The following is a 14494-nucleotide window of genomic DNA, read 5'->3' as shown; positions in this document are numbered from 1 at the left end:
GTTGTAGACCGCTATAAATAAGCATTTCAAATCATTAGAAGCTTCGATAGCAATCTTCACGTCATTTGTCTAGCATGTCTCAGAGGTCAGAAGATGGCTTATTTTATAAGCGTGCTCTTCACGTCAACCGATTCATCGGTTATTTTTACAGAGATGAGGCAGATTAGGCAGATAGTTGTTGAAGAATCACCTACCAAGCCGTCATCACCTTAAAGGGTGTTACAACCAAAATTTGGTCAAACAAGGGTGCGTGAAAATTGATTATTTTTTTTATTAAAGAGATAAAATTATTTTTCTTTTTTAAGTTCAATATAAAAATAAATACAGAAACAACATTCTATTAAGCTTCCGGTTGACCTAATATGAATTTCCGGGTCTTCCGTTTAACTCCTGCCATCAGATTGTATACGGCCACCTCATCCACTTTGTTCGCCGCAGAACGCCAGTTTTCCTTAAGGTTCAAGACACAATCAATCAATTGGGTTTCTTCTTGTTTTTGAAATATTCCTCAATCATCATCATTAGTTTACAAATACATTCGCACACAATGTGGGAGAAACCAGGCCAGGGCTGAAAGTCTCCTTAATAAAGATATAAAAAAAAATCACACACAAGCCATCCGAAAATTTAATGCAAGTATTTCATGATTTTATATCGTATACTTCTGGGAAAAACACCATCACTGCATTTACTTACTCGTGTTCTTCGTAGCATTCCACAATTTCACGTAATCGAATACACTAAATTTATAAAAAGTTCAACAAGGCACGCTGCTCCACATGCGGGGAGAAGCATGAGGATGGCGCCTGCGCAGCTACTGCACCAAAATGCGTGTACTGCAATGGAACTCCTCCTCATGCTCTCTCGTCGTGCCCGGCGTACAAACAGCTCGGGGACAAAATGAAACGCTCCCTTAAGGAACGTTCCAGGCGGTCTTTTGCAGAAATGCTTAAGACAGCCAAGCCATCGACCAACGAAACAAATCCCTTCGCTCTTTTGTCAGATGACGAGTCTGGCTCTGACTTGGCTGAGGAGGGAGTTTCTTTCAGTTTTCCGGAAGGTTCTGCCCGGAAACGAAAACGCATCCGTTCGCGGAAAGTTGCAGATCAAGAACCCCAAATCAGCTTGCCCAAATCAAGGAGTGGTGGAAAAAAGGAGACTTCTACTCCTCCTGGATTCCGCAGAACTGATTATACCCAGGATTTTCCACCTCTTCCGGGGACATCCAAAACCCCTGATGCCCCAATTTTAAGAACAGAAACCCCTTCTTCATCTGGGCTGTTCTCATTTGATGACATTGTGGACGGTATTCTCAAATACCTCAACATTTCTGATCCTCTGAAAAGCATTGTCCTCACATTGCTTCCGACTGTGAAATCCTTCTTGAAGCAATTGACTTCAAAATGGCCCCTTCTTGCAGCTATCATCTCCTTCGATGGATAATTTTCCAAACGAGGTCGGGGATTTGATCACTGTTCTACAGTGGAATTGTCGAAGTCTTATTCCGAAATTAGATTCGTTCAAGTATTTAGTCCATAACAATAATTGCGATGCATTTGCCCTCTGTGAAACATGGCTCTCTTCAGAAATTGATCTCCCTTTTTTTGATTTTAACATTATTCGATTGGATCGTGAGGATTCACGTGGAGGAGGGGTACTTTTGGGGATCAAAAAGTGCCATTCCTTCTATAGAGTGAATCTTCCCGAATTCCCCGGTATTGAAGTTGTCGCATGTCAGGCTACCATTAAAGGTAAGAGCCTTTGTATTGCTTCTGTATATATTGCTCCTAGAGTCTCTGTTAATCGCAAACAACTTTTCGACATATGTGCGGTACTTCCCGCTCCATGGTTGATCATGGGAGATTTTAACTCCCACGGTACAGGCTGGGGGGAGCTGTACGATGATAACCGTTCTACTTTGATTTATGATCTCTGCGACAACTTCAACATGACAATACTTAACAATGGAGAAGTAACACGTTTGGCTGGTCCATCCTCGAATGGTAGCAGATTAGACCTCACCTTTTGCTCCAATTCACTATCGTTGGATTGCACTTGGCATGTAATCCAGGATCCGCACGGTAGTGATCATCTGCCGATCAAAATTTCGATTGCCAGTGGGTTCAACTCGTCAGAATCCGTTAACGTCGCGTATGATCTAACCCGTAACATTGATTGGACTAAGTTCCAATCCGCGATAGACGATACTGTATCGTCAGTGGAAGAGCTTCCGCCGTTGGAGGAATATAATTTCCTCTCTAATCTCATCGTCGACAGCGCACTTCAAGCTCAAACACGACCGGTGCCGCGATCGTCTATTCGTAAGAAAACACCATCGCTCTGGTGGGATCAACAATGCACGGAGGTTTACCGTAAAAAGTCCGACGCGTTTAAACTTTTTCGGAAACGCGGAACACGCGAGCATTTCGACGCATACACATCTCTTGAACGCGAACTCAAGAGCCTCATCAAGGCCAAAAAACGGGGTTACTGGCGGCAGTTTGTAGACGGATTGTCGCGCGAAACGTCTATGAATACGCTTTGGAGTACGGCGCGAAGAATGCGTAACCGGTCCACTAACAACGAAAGCGAGGAATGCTCGGATCAATGGATTCTTAAATTCGCGCGAAAAGTGTGTCCAGATTCCGTGCCGTCGCAGTTGATTCCTCACGAAACCGCGAATTCGGTAGACGAAATCAGTCAGCCTTTTTCAATGGTGGAACTTTCACTCGCTCTCCTTTCGTGTGGCAATTCTGCCCCGGGATCTGATAGAATCAAGTTCAACTTGCTGAAAAACCTCCCAGACGTCGCTAAGAGGCGCATGTTGAACTTGTACAATCAGTTCTTGGAGCTCAATATTGTTCCCGACGATTGGAGACGAGTAAGGGTGATAGCCATTAAAAAGCCTGATAAACCCGCGTCGGATCACAATTCGTATCGGCCCATCGCGATGCTGTCGTGTATTCGGAAATTGATGGAGAAAATGATCCTTTTTCGCCTCGACAAATGGGTTGAGACGAACCACCTTCTTTCAGATACTCAATTTGGTTTCCGTAGGGGTAAGGGAACGAACGACTGTCTCGCGTTGCTTTCCTCGGAAATTCAGTTAGCTTTTGCTAAGAAAGAGCAAATGGCTTCTGTGTTCTTGGATATCAAGGGGGCTTTTGATTCAGTATCCGTTGAAGTTCTTTCAGAGAAACTCCACGCTTGTGGATTGTCTCCATTAATGAATAATTTTTTGTACAATTTGCTGTCAGAAAAACATATGAGCTTTTCTCATGGAAACTCTACAGCTTTTCGATTTAGCTACATGGGTCTCCCCCAAGGCTCATGTTTAAGCCCCCTTTTGTACAATTTCTACGTTAGAGAAATTGATGTCTGTCTTAGTGACAATTGCACGTTGAGACAACTTGCAGATGACGGCGTAGTGTCTATCACAGGGCCAAAAGAGGTTGACCTGCAAGGACCCTTACAGGATACCTTGGACAATTTGTCTACTTGGGCTATTCAGCTAGGTATCGAATTCTCCACGGAGAAAACTGAGTTGGTCGTTTTTTCTAGGAAGCATAGCCCAGCACAACCGAAGCTTCAACTTTTGGGTAAACCGATCACTCATTCCATGTCTTTTAAATATCTCGGGATCTGGTTCGATTCCAAATGCACCTGGAGATCCCACATTGAGTATCTGAGACGAAAATGCCAACTAAGGATCAATTTCCTTCGATCAATTACCGGAACGTGGTGGGGAGCCCATCCACAAGATCTTCTGACGTTGTACCGGACAACGATTTTATCGGTTTTAGAGTACGGTAGTTTTTGCTTCCAGTCGGCAGCTAAAACGCACATCATCAAGCTGGAACGGATCCAGTATCGTTGTCTTCGTATCGCGTTAGGATGCATGCACTCGACTCATACTATGAGTCTCGAAGTGCTGGCGGGCATGTTGCCACTATCCGTCCGTTTTTCAGAGTTATCTCTTAGGCTCCTCACCCGTTGCGAAGTAATGAACCCACTGGTGATCGAAAATTTTGAGAAGCTTCTGGAGCTAAATCCTCAAACATGTTTTATGACTTTGTACTACCTATATTTAACACAGGATGTCAGCCCTTCAAGAAATATTCCCAATCGTGTAATCTTCTCCGATTTCGGCAATTCAGTGAATTTTGATTTATCTATGACGCAGGAAATCCGCGGAATTCCAGAGCATCATCGTCCTATGATTGCTCCGTCATTATACGCTGCAAAGTTTGGCCATGTTGATTCTGCAAGAACGTTTTTCACAGATGGATCTCTAATAGAGGAGTCCGCTGGTTTTGGTGTATTTAATGAATTTCATAGCGCCTCTCGAAAACTTGAAGCTCCTTGTTCTGTGTATGTGGCTGAACTGGCAGCAATTCACTACACCTTGGAAACTATTGCTTCACTTCTTCCAGACCACTACTTTATTTTTACGGATAGTCTCAGTTCTGTTGAGGCTATCCGTTCCATTAGGCCGGTAAAGCACTTCTCGTATTTTCTCTTGAAAATACGAGAACTGCTTAGTACTTTATCCGTGCGCTCTTACATCATCACCTTCGCGTGGGTCCCTTCGCATTGCTCAATTTTGGGCAATGAGAAGGCGGATTCACTTGCGAAGGTGGGCGCTATGGAAGGCGACATTTATGATCGACAGATCGCCTATAGTGAATTTTTCTCTATTTATCGTCAGCAGTCGCTCGTTAGCTGGCAACATCAATGGAGTGAAGGGAGCTTGGGACGATGGCTACATTCAATTATCCCTAAGGTGTCGAAGTTTGCATGGTTCAAAGGGTTGGACTTGAGTCGAGACTTCATACGCGTGATGTCTCGTCTCATGTCCAATCACTATTGTCTAAACGCTCACTTGTTCCGTGTGGGGTTGGGAGACAGCAATCTCTGTGAATGTAGACAAGGTTACCAGGACGCTGATCACATCCTTTGGTCTTGTGCGGAGTATCGTGGAGTCAGATCACATTTTTATGATTCCCTTCGGGCTCGAGGTAGACAACCTAATGTTCCAGTTCGGGATATTTTGGCTAGACGCGATCTGGAGTTTATGAAACTCATATATGTTTACTTTAAGGATATTAACCTTAGATTGTAAGTTTGATTAACCTTGTGCTTAGTTTGTATTTTGTACGTGTGGGTTTTTTTTCAATGTTTGTTTTCAAGATGAATAGAAATAATTTCATGCTTTAGGATTAATTAAATAGTTGTATCGTAAGCCACATTTCAAACCTCCTTCTTCCCTTTTCCCATCCAAAAAATTGTAAATCTCCACTAACCTCGAGACAACCGCGAGTACTCGGTCCAGTTCCTTTAACTTTAAATTAAGACAGTAATAATGTATAACGCAAAGGATAACTCGGCTCTGTAAAGTTTATTCGATTGAGCCTGTACAAATAAAGTAATTATAAAAAAAAAAAAAATTATAAAAAAAAAACTGGAAGTCAAATCTCTTGGTGAACAAAACAAAACATCAAGAAGATTACTTCGACTCCACTTCTTTGCTAGCGAACGTAGAAGAATCATTGAACAAGCGTTGCCAGATGTTTTACCTCTAGCAGTGAATATAAGTTTTTTAAACATCTTAATACGAAGCTCAACCCAATAACTTAGATGAGTTGTGAGTCACAAACTGAATGACTAAACATAAATGGTCCTTCTTTGGAACTTAAACGTTCCAATTACAAAGGTAAAAAAAAGATTGAATTAAACACAAACAGGGGAGATGGCAGCATTGCATGTAACCTGTTATTGGCTTTCCCGCTTAGGGGTGTAAGCAAAATGTCATACAGCGTAATTTGGCAGTGTGAATGTTTTGTCTACGATATTCTTATACACATGCATGTGTGACGTCACATTTGCGGTTGTATTGAAAAGTAAAACAAGAAAAGAGATGGCAGATTTTGCTCACCATTCCAGTTGATATTTATGATTCACTGTTTTGGTATGGCGACGCACGCTACCAACGAATTTTACCAATACTTTTAGAAAGTGATGATTTAGGAATACAAGAAGAAGAAGCAAAAGCAAATAGAGTGATGGTTAGTTGTCTCTTAAGCTGCTTCTAGCTTCCAACAGTTTTTTGGGTCTTCTTCAGGTTCCGCTTGACGATGATGACCCAATATTTTTCGATTGGACGGAGCTCTGGCGTGTTGGGAAGGTTCTTGTCCTTGGGCACCACCTGCACGTTGTTGGTGGCATACCACTCCATGGCCTTTTTCTGTAATGGCACGATGCCAAATCCGTTTGACGGTTCCGGTTGCAATGAAAATGCCGCTTTTTCAGACACAGGTACATATATTCTGCCCGTACTGTGAACAGGGTCGTTATGATCGCTCAAGGATAGGATCCGATTTTTACGTTGTGTGATAAAAGGAAATGTTGAAACGAGAACGATTATGTGATTGCCCTGCCATGGTGGAGGTATGAGAACTATAAACGTTTATTTATTGTAACATAACAAGGAAACTTTAAAATCAAGCAATTACAATGATACGGGGACAAGTGGTAACATCCATGGGTAGGTGCAGTAGCTACTTTATGTTAAGGGTAGAGGCAGTAGTAGTTGTCTGCACGAACACTCAGCTTGCTTAGGCGCCATTTTATTAACTGAAGAGCAAATGTCATAATTAAAATAGAGGCATCATTTTGCCCGAGCACACATACAAAATGAGGGGTGTTCCGGTTTATCAAACGCTCGAAAAAAAAAGCGTCAAACTTTAGTCGACCAAATTTTGATTGAACACCCTTTAGACGGGTTTTCTTTGATTACCTACAGCTATTATTTGAATCCATCTCCATATTCTGCACGCTTGTCATTGCTGATATGGCACAAAGTTTTGATAATTGGATTCATTACCTAAATGTTGATAGTGGAAATAGCTATTTCTTCACTACAGATAAGCTTAACTGCTGCCATTACATAACATGCAAGAGTGTATACTGGAAATTGAAGAATTACTTGTGGCTTCGTTTGCTTGTTCAATGTACAAACGTAAGTGGCCCATTACTGTGGGTGAATGTATGATACATATGAAGAAACCATGTTGCAACACGCTTTGATTCATCCGTCTAATAAATATAATTGAGCGTATCACAAAACACAGCAAATTAAAACTTACCTTGTTTTCGATCTAACTCAGATATTTTTAATGGAGCATTTGAAGTTGTCCTTCAATTATATGTTGGAACGGTCCGTTTCAAACTGGCATTCGTCGGCATAATCTACAATAAAATCAAAATAGTTGACACTGATCAGTTGATTGGATTCAAATGTGAAGCTTATTATTCAGCCTGATATTTTTCGATCACATTTTCCTGTAAATAATAGATATTAATGTTTTTGAACTGCATCCTACCAGCTCTACCGAAACAACTGCCGTTACCACAAGGCTGTGTTCGCCGAGTGTGACTGTTCTGGATCACGCTGCTCTGCTGAACCTTCTTAGTCATACAATTCTTTCCATCCACGACTGAAGGTTATTCATAATGATTGTGACCGAATTCGCATCAACCAGAATCATCTGGTTTTTAATTTTTGAGTCTTTTTGGGGGAAGCTAACGACTCGAATAAATTTATAAATCTCTAGGTCACTAGGAAATCGACCCGAATTTTGGCAGTAGGTGTAAAAGTTTGAAAAATAAAAAACATTGGCAAAACGCCCATCAAATTTGCATGCATTTTTGCACGACTCGTTTGCTTGCCAAGTTACCGTTTGTGCGACACGCGGTAGACTTGATCATGACCGTGGCCTTAACCGGTACACTCACACGGAGTCTGAGACGGCGCGTTGGAGCTGTACCGAATTTCCTTCTGATTTTTTGGTTATAATCTCTCTCTCTCTCTCTTTGTATCTCTCTCAGTTGCGTCGCGGAATAGTGTGTTCCGAGCCCGAAGTGGTTAAATGATTTGCACTTTCCGAGTCAACGCGCGTGCCACACGACGACTGTGACGAGTGATGCCGGTTTTTTATTCTCGTTTGCTCAAGTATAATTACTCACTTGGAAATTCATGTCGATTTGAAGATTTGTGGTCATCTGAGGATGAATCGGTTGATGGTTGGTTGCATGGTGCAGACACCGCGATGAAGGTATTGTTCTGTCTGTGCGCAAATGGCGTCTAATTTGATTCAGTGTATGGAGGACGCGAGCGCAATTATACTTAAGGGTATCTGATGCTGGATGGTGGTAGCAAAAAAAAAAAAACAAGGATGAGGTCGGCTTGGAGCGCGATTATTGGAGGGACTTTTTTTTCTTTTTGCAGATGTTTATTGAGCTGAGAAAGAGTCGCCAGACTGATATGAATGTTTAAGTTTTTTTCTATGACTTGACATGCCTTGAAAAAGCAAAAGAAAGCCTACCAATCTTGTTTTTGTTTTATTGGACCGGAGTGATTCAAAATTTGGGCGTAATTGCTTTTGTAAACAAACACGTAAATTGCCGAGTTCTTGGGAATAAAAGCTCTTGAAATTCTATGAACTGAATTATTTTTAGAATAATAAGACCTTTTAATATTTTAGAACATAACGAGTGATTCTGTGATTCTGTGACTGACAGAGTTCCGAAGTTCAATAACATCGATAGCGCTCTCAATTTTTGCATCTCCGGAACTGCCAAACTTTCGAGAATACCAAACACATTAATACAGGTAAAGATGGATACCTTTAGCTTAAGTTGGAAAACTTACTGATATATTTATGAATTGATCACAAATTTTGTGCAAGACATGCTTATACTCATATTTATCAGAAAAGTAATTTACGCTCGCGAGTTTCAAAAAAAAAATGATGTTTAACCTTCAATAAAACACATGCTCTGATCGAGCAGTTTTCAAATGTTCTGGAAAGACTGACACATGAAATGGGTAAGACGAATAATTTAAAGGGTCAGATAGACACTCACAGAAATGATGCTGAATGTGAACTAGTTGACGCAATTTTGACATTATTTAGTTGTAGTCTGTTTTTTGGATAAAGCATTTTTTTTTCGAGGGACCTCCCTTAGCTCAGTCAGTAAAGGCACAGCTACAAAGCAAGACCATGCTGGAGGTGGCTGGGTTCGATTCCCGGTCCGGTCTAGGAATTTTTCGGGTTGGAAAATTTCTTGACTTCCCTGGGTATAGAGTATGATTGTACTAATGCAAGAATGGTACAGGCATCGAAAGCTCTCAATTAATAACTGTGGAAGTGCATCTAGAACACTAAGTTGAGAGCACGCAATAAGCTTATATGCCATACGCAATAAGCTTGAAATGCGAGGAAGAAGAAGAAGAAAAATGTTATGAACATAAACTGCTCAGCAAACTATATTAAATCCAGAGTTAAAAGAAATTCATATTCCAATGAGAAAATCATGACAGCTAGAAGTAGTTTCTGAAAACTGGCATCCCGTGTGAAACCAAGAGAAACATTGCAAACAAATTTCCCATCACGTTCTTGTATCCGAATCCGAAAATTGGCAACCAAATATGTCACACAGGTTAGCAACGTGGTGTAGTCTCATCTCGCAGACCCGGGTTCAATCCCAATCAGCGCCGCCGGGATGTTCTGAGGCATAACATCTCTGATCACGCGATCAGGGAAGTAAAGCCGTTGTTCCCCGGTTCATGAGTTGATGGGTCTATAGGTAGGGTACAGGTATGAGAGCTGCCTCCCTGGCGTCGATAGCATTGGTGCTCAGTACGGAAAACAATATCGACGGAAAAAATATGTCACACAGGCTATCAAATAAAATGTCGGTCTTGCATTGCTTTTGATTGGGTTTCTTCGACGATGGATATCTTTGGAATCTTTTGCATTTTTCTTATTGGCATATTGATCAGATGTTATATCTGCTGCTTTCTCTGCTTGACGTTTTCGTTTGCTGACCCTCGGGGTTACCATTTTAGGCAACAACAGTATCACTACTACTACTTTGAACGTCGGCTTAGCTGGTGAATCATTGTCATATCCAGAACACCAGGTTAAGATGTCTTCAGGAGCCACTTGAATTCCTTTATCTTCACTTTGGATCGATGGAGAAGTGGCAACTTCTGGATCCTGATGCTTCTACGTGAGCATCAACAGGTTGATCGGTTACCTTAAATGCATCGTTGTCAAAGAAATTACGATTGCAAGGCCAGATTTCTGTTTTTCCGGACCCGTTTACGGACACACTCATGGTGGCTGCCTGAAGAACGCAGGTTTCATCAGCTCTGCAACATTGTTCTGACCGACGACCCTCCCGGGGAACGGTTCCACTTCAGATGCGTAGTAAGACTTAAATGGTGCCAAAAAGGACACGTTCAGCGGTTGCATCTTATTGCTACAATGGGGTGGCAATACCAGGATGGTGACGAAATTAGCTCTGGCTTTGTCAATGAACGCAAAGTTCTTCGTATATGAAGAAGGTGAAGAATGTCCGACAATGATGAACAAGGTCAGATTATTTTCAAATGGTTGCACATGTTGCACAAATTGGTCAAACCAATCGTTGAAGATTTTCACAGTCATATAAACCGACGAATGGCATGCAAATTTGCTTCCATGGTGCCCCTTTCTTCATCGTGCATCCGCATGCATGTAAAGATGAGAAACGGTGGAATGTGCTGCCCAAGATCTTTCGTTTCTTAGAAGGAACCTGTGAAAAATATAGGTATACTTATAGTTTTTTCATTAAATACAAATGCAGATAAGAACTCACAGTAACATACACGAGTCTCGTCAGCGTTGAAAATTCGATCCGGCGTGAATTTAGGATTTGTGAGCGCAGATCCCAACAAATCGTAGAATGCAAAAACCGATACCCTATAGAATCCTCTAGCATGGGTAGCTGAGGTCGCTTCAGTTTTCCAGATAGATAGTCTTGCATTTCGTTTCAGGAAATTGCTTAACCAGGCCACTCCAGCAAGGTGGGTAGACTTGTTGAATGGGTGCTACGATCCGTTCTGTTCCGCCAAGTCAAAAGCCAGTTTTCGAACGTCGATCTTCATAGTCCCGTAGAATCTCTTTTCCAAGTCCAAAAGATGCTGCACCAGTTCCTCTTCTTGTTCTTGATTGAACACGGAAGTAAGTGGTCCTAGTCGTGCCGAGACATTGGGACTTGTGAAGTGCCTCATCAGCGTCGTTCTTGGAACAGCAGAATTAAGAGCTGCTGATTTCACAGGCGTTCAATTTTTCACCGATTTCAAAGCCTGTTCCAATTGCTGGTTGGTCCATGACTTCTGGTTGCTCTTCCGATAACATATTCAAAATGAATGCAGCAACTCTATGTCCGTCTTTCTCTATCATAGAGTGTTCGTCTTTCCGCACCTGATAGCTGTTTGCGTTGTTTGATGCCAACTGTGATTCTCAAAAGTATTGCTACACTTTCAAATTCGATGCTTTATCATTAAAATATCACATTGCACTTTTAATTTTAAATTATGAGAAGTGTCTATTGTGTCCTTTTTTTACCTACTTTTCCTACAAACCTTTGGAAATCTCGCTTGAGATTCTCTTAGATCTCCCGGATAACTTCTGGTTGAATTAGTGAATGATCTTTCTCTGTTGATTTTTTGACCAATATACACAAACTCTGGAGACAGTAGGAGATTGGTCTTGGGGCTCCTTTCAACAGTGGTGGAGTTGGTATTTTTGGTGCAACATTCAGGAATAAGCATAAGCTACTCCTTTGTAGTGGAACGACGCTCAGAAAGGTATTTAGAACAGTACTATCTGAATCTTCTAAGAGCTTACTTTCACTGCTTGTCCAGGGTAGATCATTTCAAATTCACAACTTAACAGGGCCATTCGATATTCGCAACCTATGAACAATTCAAAAGCAAGCAGCGTACTTACTCAAGAGATGCATCGATAATTATGAATGATGATGATTATGATTCTCTGGCATACTTTTGAACTTGTGAGAAACTCAAGAAATTACGATACTCTAAAACCTTTCAAAACCACAGATGTTCTGGAACATTGAGAACTGCTATATCTCTCAAAAATCCATATACTTCACTGGAACTGAGGTAGTCGCCTACATGAACATAACTTCTATGACTATCAGAACTGTACAAATACTGAAACAAAAAACAGCAAGAGCTTCTGAAGTTCAAGCAACCATTGGATCTTAAGAGAACTCCAAGAAATGTCCTCCTCGCAGTCAGTGTTGGCAAAATCATTAATCGTATGATATTTTTCCGCTCTCATACGCTCTCAATATCACGCATGATATTGAAACAAAATATCATGCTTGATATTGTGAGCCTATTCACAGCGCGCACACGGGAAAAAATCCGATCTCCGAAATGAGAAAAATGACTCATGATTTCATGAACACAGCGTATTTTCATGTTATGAAAATACACCATGAATAATATTCATGATATCATGAGCAACTTTTGCGTAACGCAGCAAACATTCCCAAAATCATGAATCATCCGAGTTGAAATCATGAGCTAGATTTTGGTGCGTTAACCAAAACATGCAAAAAGAATAAAATAAAGCATCAGACTGGATTTGAACCAAGAACCTTGAGATCATTAAACCCATACTTTGACCACTAGACTATTAGTACTTGTATAAGTTGGAAGACAAAAGGCGTATAAGAGATACCTATGTTGTGCGGTTTATGAACACGGTTTGCCAAGTACGTGTAACGCTTGTAGCGGTCTTGATTCCACTGCATTATGAAATCATGAATTTCCATGACGAAATCATGAATTATTGTTACGATTTCATGGGATGGCAAGATTTTTCATTTCATGATTTTTTATTCATGAAAATGGAATCTGATTTGTTTCCGTGCAAAAATCAAGCTGAGAGTTGATTCGAAAAAAAAAAATTATTCCGTTGCACATCCCAAGTAACAATTCTGGTTTTATGAGGGTTCTGTAGACCATGATTTTAGACTTGTAGCCAGGCATGGAAAATCGTTTGCATTCATTTCGTGCATTCATTTACATTCATTTGACCCTAACTTTTTTCATCAACAGAATTCCGCAAAATGATGTATGGAGCTGTTGTAGGTTTTGCTATTAGCTACAAGTTTTGTTAACAATTTAAATCCGTATCTCTTATGTATGACGAACCAGAGCGAACAGAATCCAATACTATTTGTCACTGAATGTATTTTACATTCACTGAAAAACAGTAACAAGTTCTTCCCGCTCTAATTCGTGATGCATAAGAGATACAGATTTGAGATTCGAACAAAAGTTGTAGCTAATAACAAAAACTACTAAAGCTTTATACATCATTTTGCGGAATTCTGTTGATGAAAAAAGTTAGGGGCAAATGAATGTAAATGAATGCACGAAATGAATGCAAATGATTTTCCATGCCTGCTTGTAGCATGCTTTAAAACCACTATAAAACGTGCAATGTTACTTGGGATTGGTTTCCTAGAAAGAGAAAGTATTGTTTGCTATCTCTCTGCACTCTTACCGATGGACAGACACGAAAATACTGCTGCCAGCTGTGACGGGTAGTTTCGGGTCGCGTTCGGATGTAAAGCAAAAATTATGGAACTCAAACTCACCACAGTTGGGTTTGAATTGTAGCTGGTGAGTTTTGTTAGCTTGATATTCGTAGCTACGATTTCATCCGCGGTTGCTTGCTTGTTGAGTTGTGTCTACGAAAAATCAAGCATGATCTTGGGCATTGGTGAGATCTGATATTTTAATATTTTGCCAACACTGCTCTCAATACTCTAAACACCCCTGAAACGCCAAAAAAACGTTAGAAATCTTTGGTACTAGCAGTAGTGCCATTACTTTGAGAGCTTCCTGATGTGGAAAAACTGCTCAATAACATTGGATGCAGAATTAGGCTTATTCAGGCAAAAATATGCTTCTTCATTAAAAAAAATCCTATTTAGGCATTAAACAGCTCAAATTGTTTGATGGGTGTAGACATTTCGTAACATTAAGAACTGTATGGACTCTTAGAACTTCTGGAACTTTTGAAATTTCAGTAACTCTTCGAATTCCTCAAAGCTCTTAACAAAATCTCATATGAAAAGCTTTTTGAGTTAACCCATCATTTTTTTAAACTTCCATCTTTGTTCAGTGCCTCTGAAAGTCTACAAGAAGTGAACCAAGTTCGCGTATCTGTCATAAAATAACGGATAACGGAACTAAAAAAAAATTACCGAAACCACTCCTAAAGCTCCTCAACTCTTGAAACTTTAGAAATTCCGGTGCTTTGAAAAATTTCAAACAATCCTTTACCCTAGGAAAAAAAAAGAACTACAAGAAACCCACAGGTATTCTGATGCTTAGTCATGTAAACCCCAACAATTTCTGGAACTCTAAAATTTTTAAAATTTGATAAATTTCAGAACTTTTGGACTTCCAGAAGCTTTAAAAACTCTTTTGAAGTGCAAGAAACTCTGTTGGTCTGGCAAATGTTCAATTTCGGTTTTGGCAACACGCCCTCAATGTCGTTTACTTGCTTGTGCTCTGCAGTTCAAAATCATAACATCTGTTTAATATTTTTCCTATATT

General features: G+C 40.5%; 2 protein-coding genes across 13 annotated transcripts in view; one reads left to right on the top strand and one right to left on the bottom strand.

Moving 5' to 3' along the window:
• Positions 1-13980, bottom strand: part of LOC135705731 (E3 ubiquitin ligase Rnf121) — a 598717-nt gene extending 584737 nt beyond the window's left edge. Inside the window, exon 1 of the mRNA XM_065227574.1 lies at positions 13967-13980. The gene's annotated coding sequence lies outside the window, so the exon portion shown is untranslated. The remainder of the gene's footprint in view (positions 1-13966) is intronic.
• LOC135705705 (mucin-2-like) overlaps positions 1-14494 on the top strand; it is a 111006-nt gene that overhangs the window by 25575 nt on the left and 70937 nt on the right. The window lies entirely within an intron of this gene.

The sequence above is a fragment of the Ochlerotatus camptorhynchus genome, unplaced genomic scaffold, assembly GCF_037179485.1.
Source record: "Ochlerotatus camptorhynchus isolate MF236.1 unplaced genomic scaffold, CSIRO-AGI_Acam_v1.1 ptg000274l, whole genome shotgun sequence".
Lineage (NCBI taxonomy): Eukaryota > Metazoa > Arthropoda > Insecta > Diptera > Culicidae > Ochlerotatus > Ochlerotatus camptorhynchus.
This window is presented reverse-complemented; position numbering and strand designations above follow the sequence as displayed.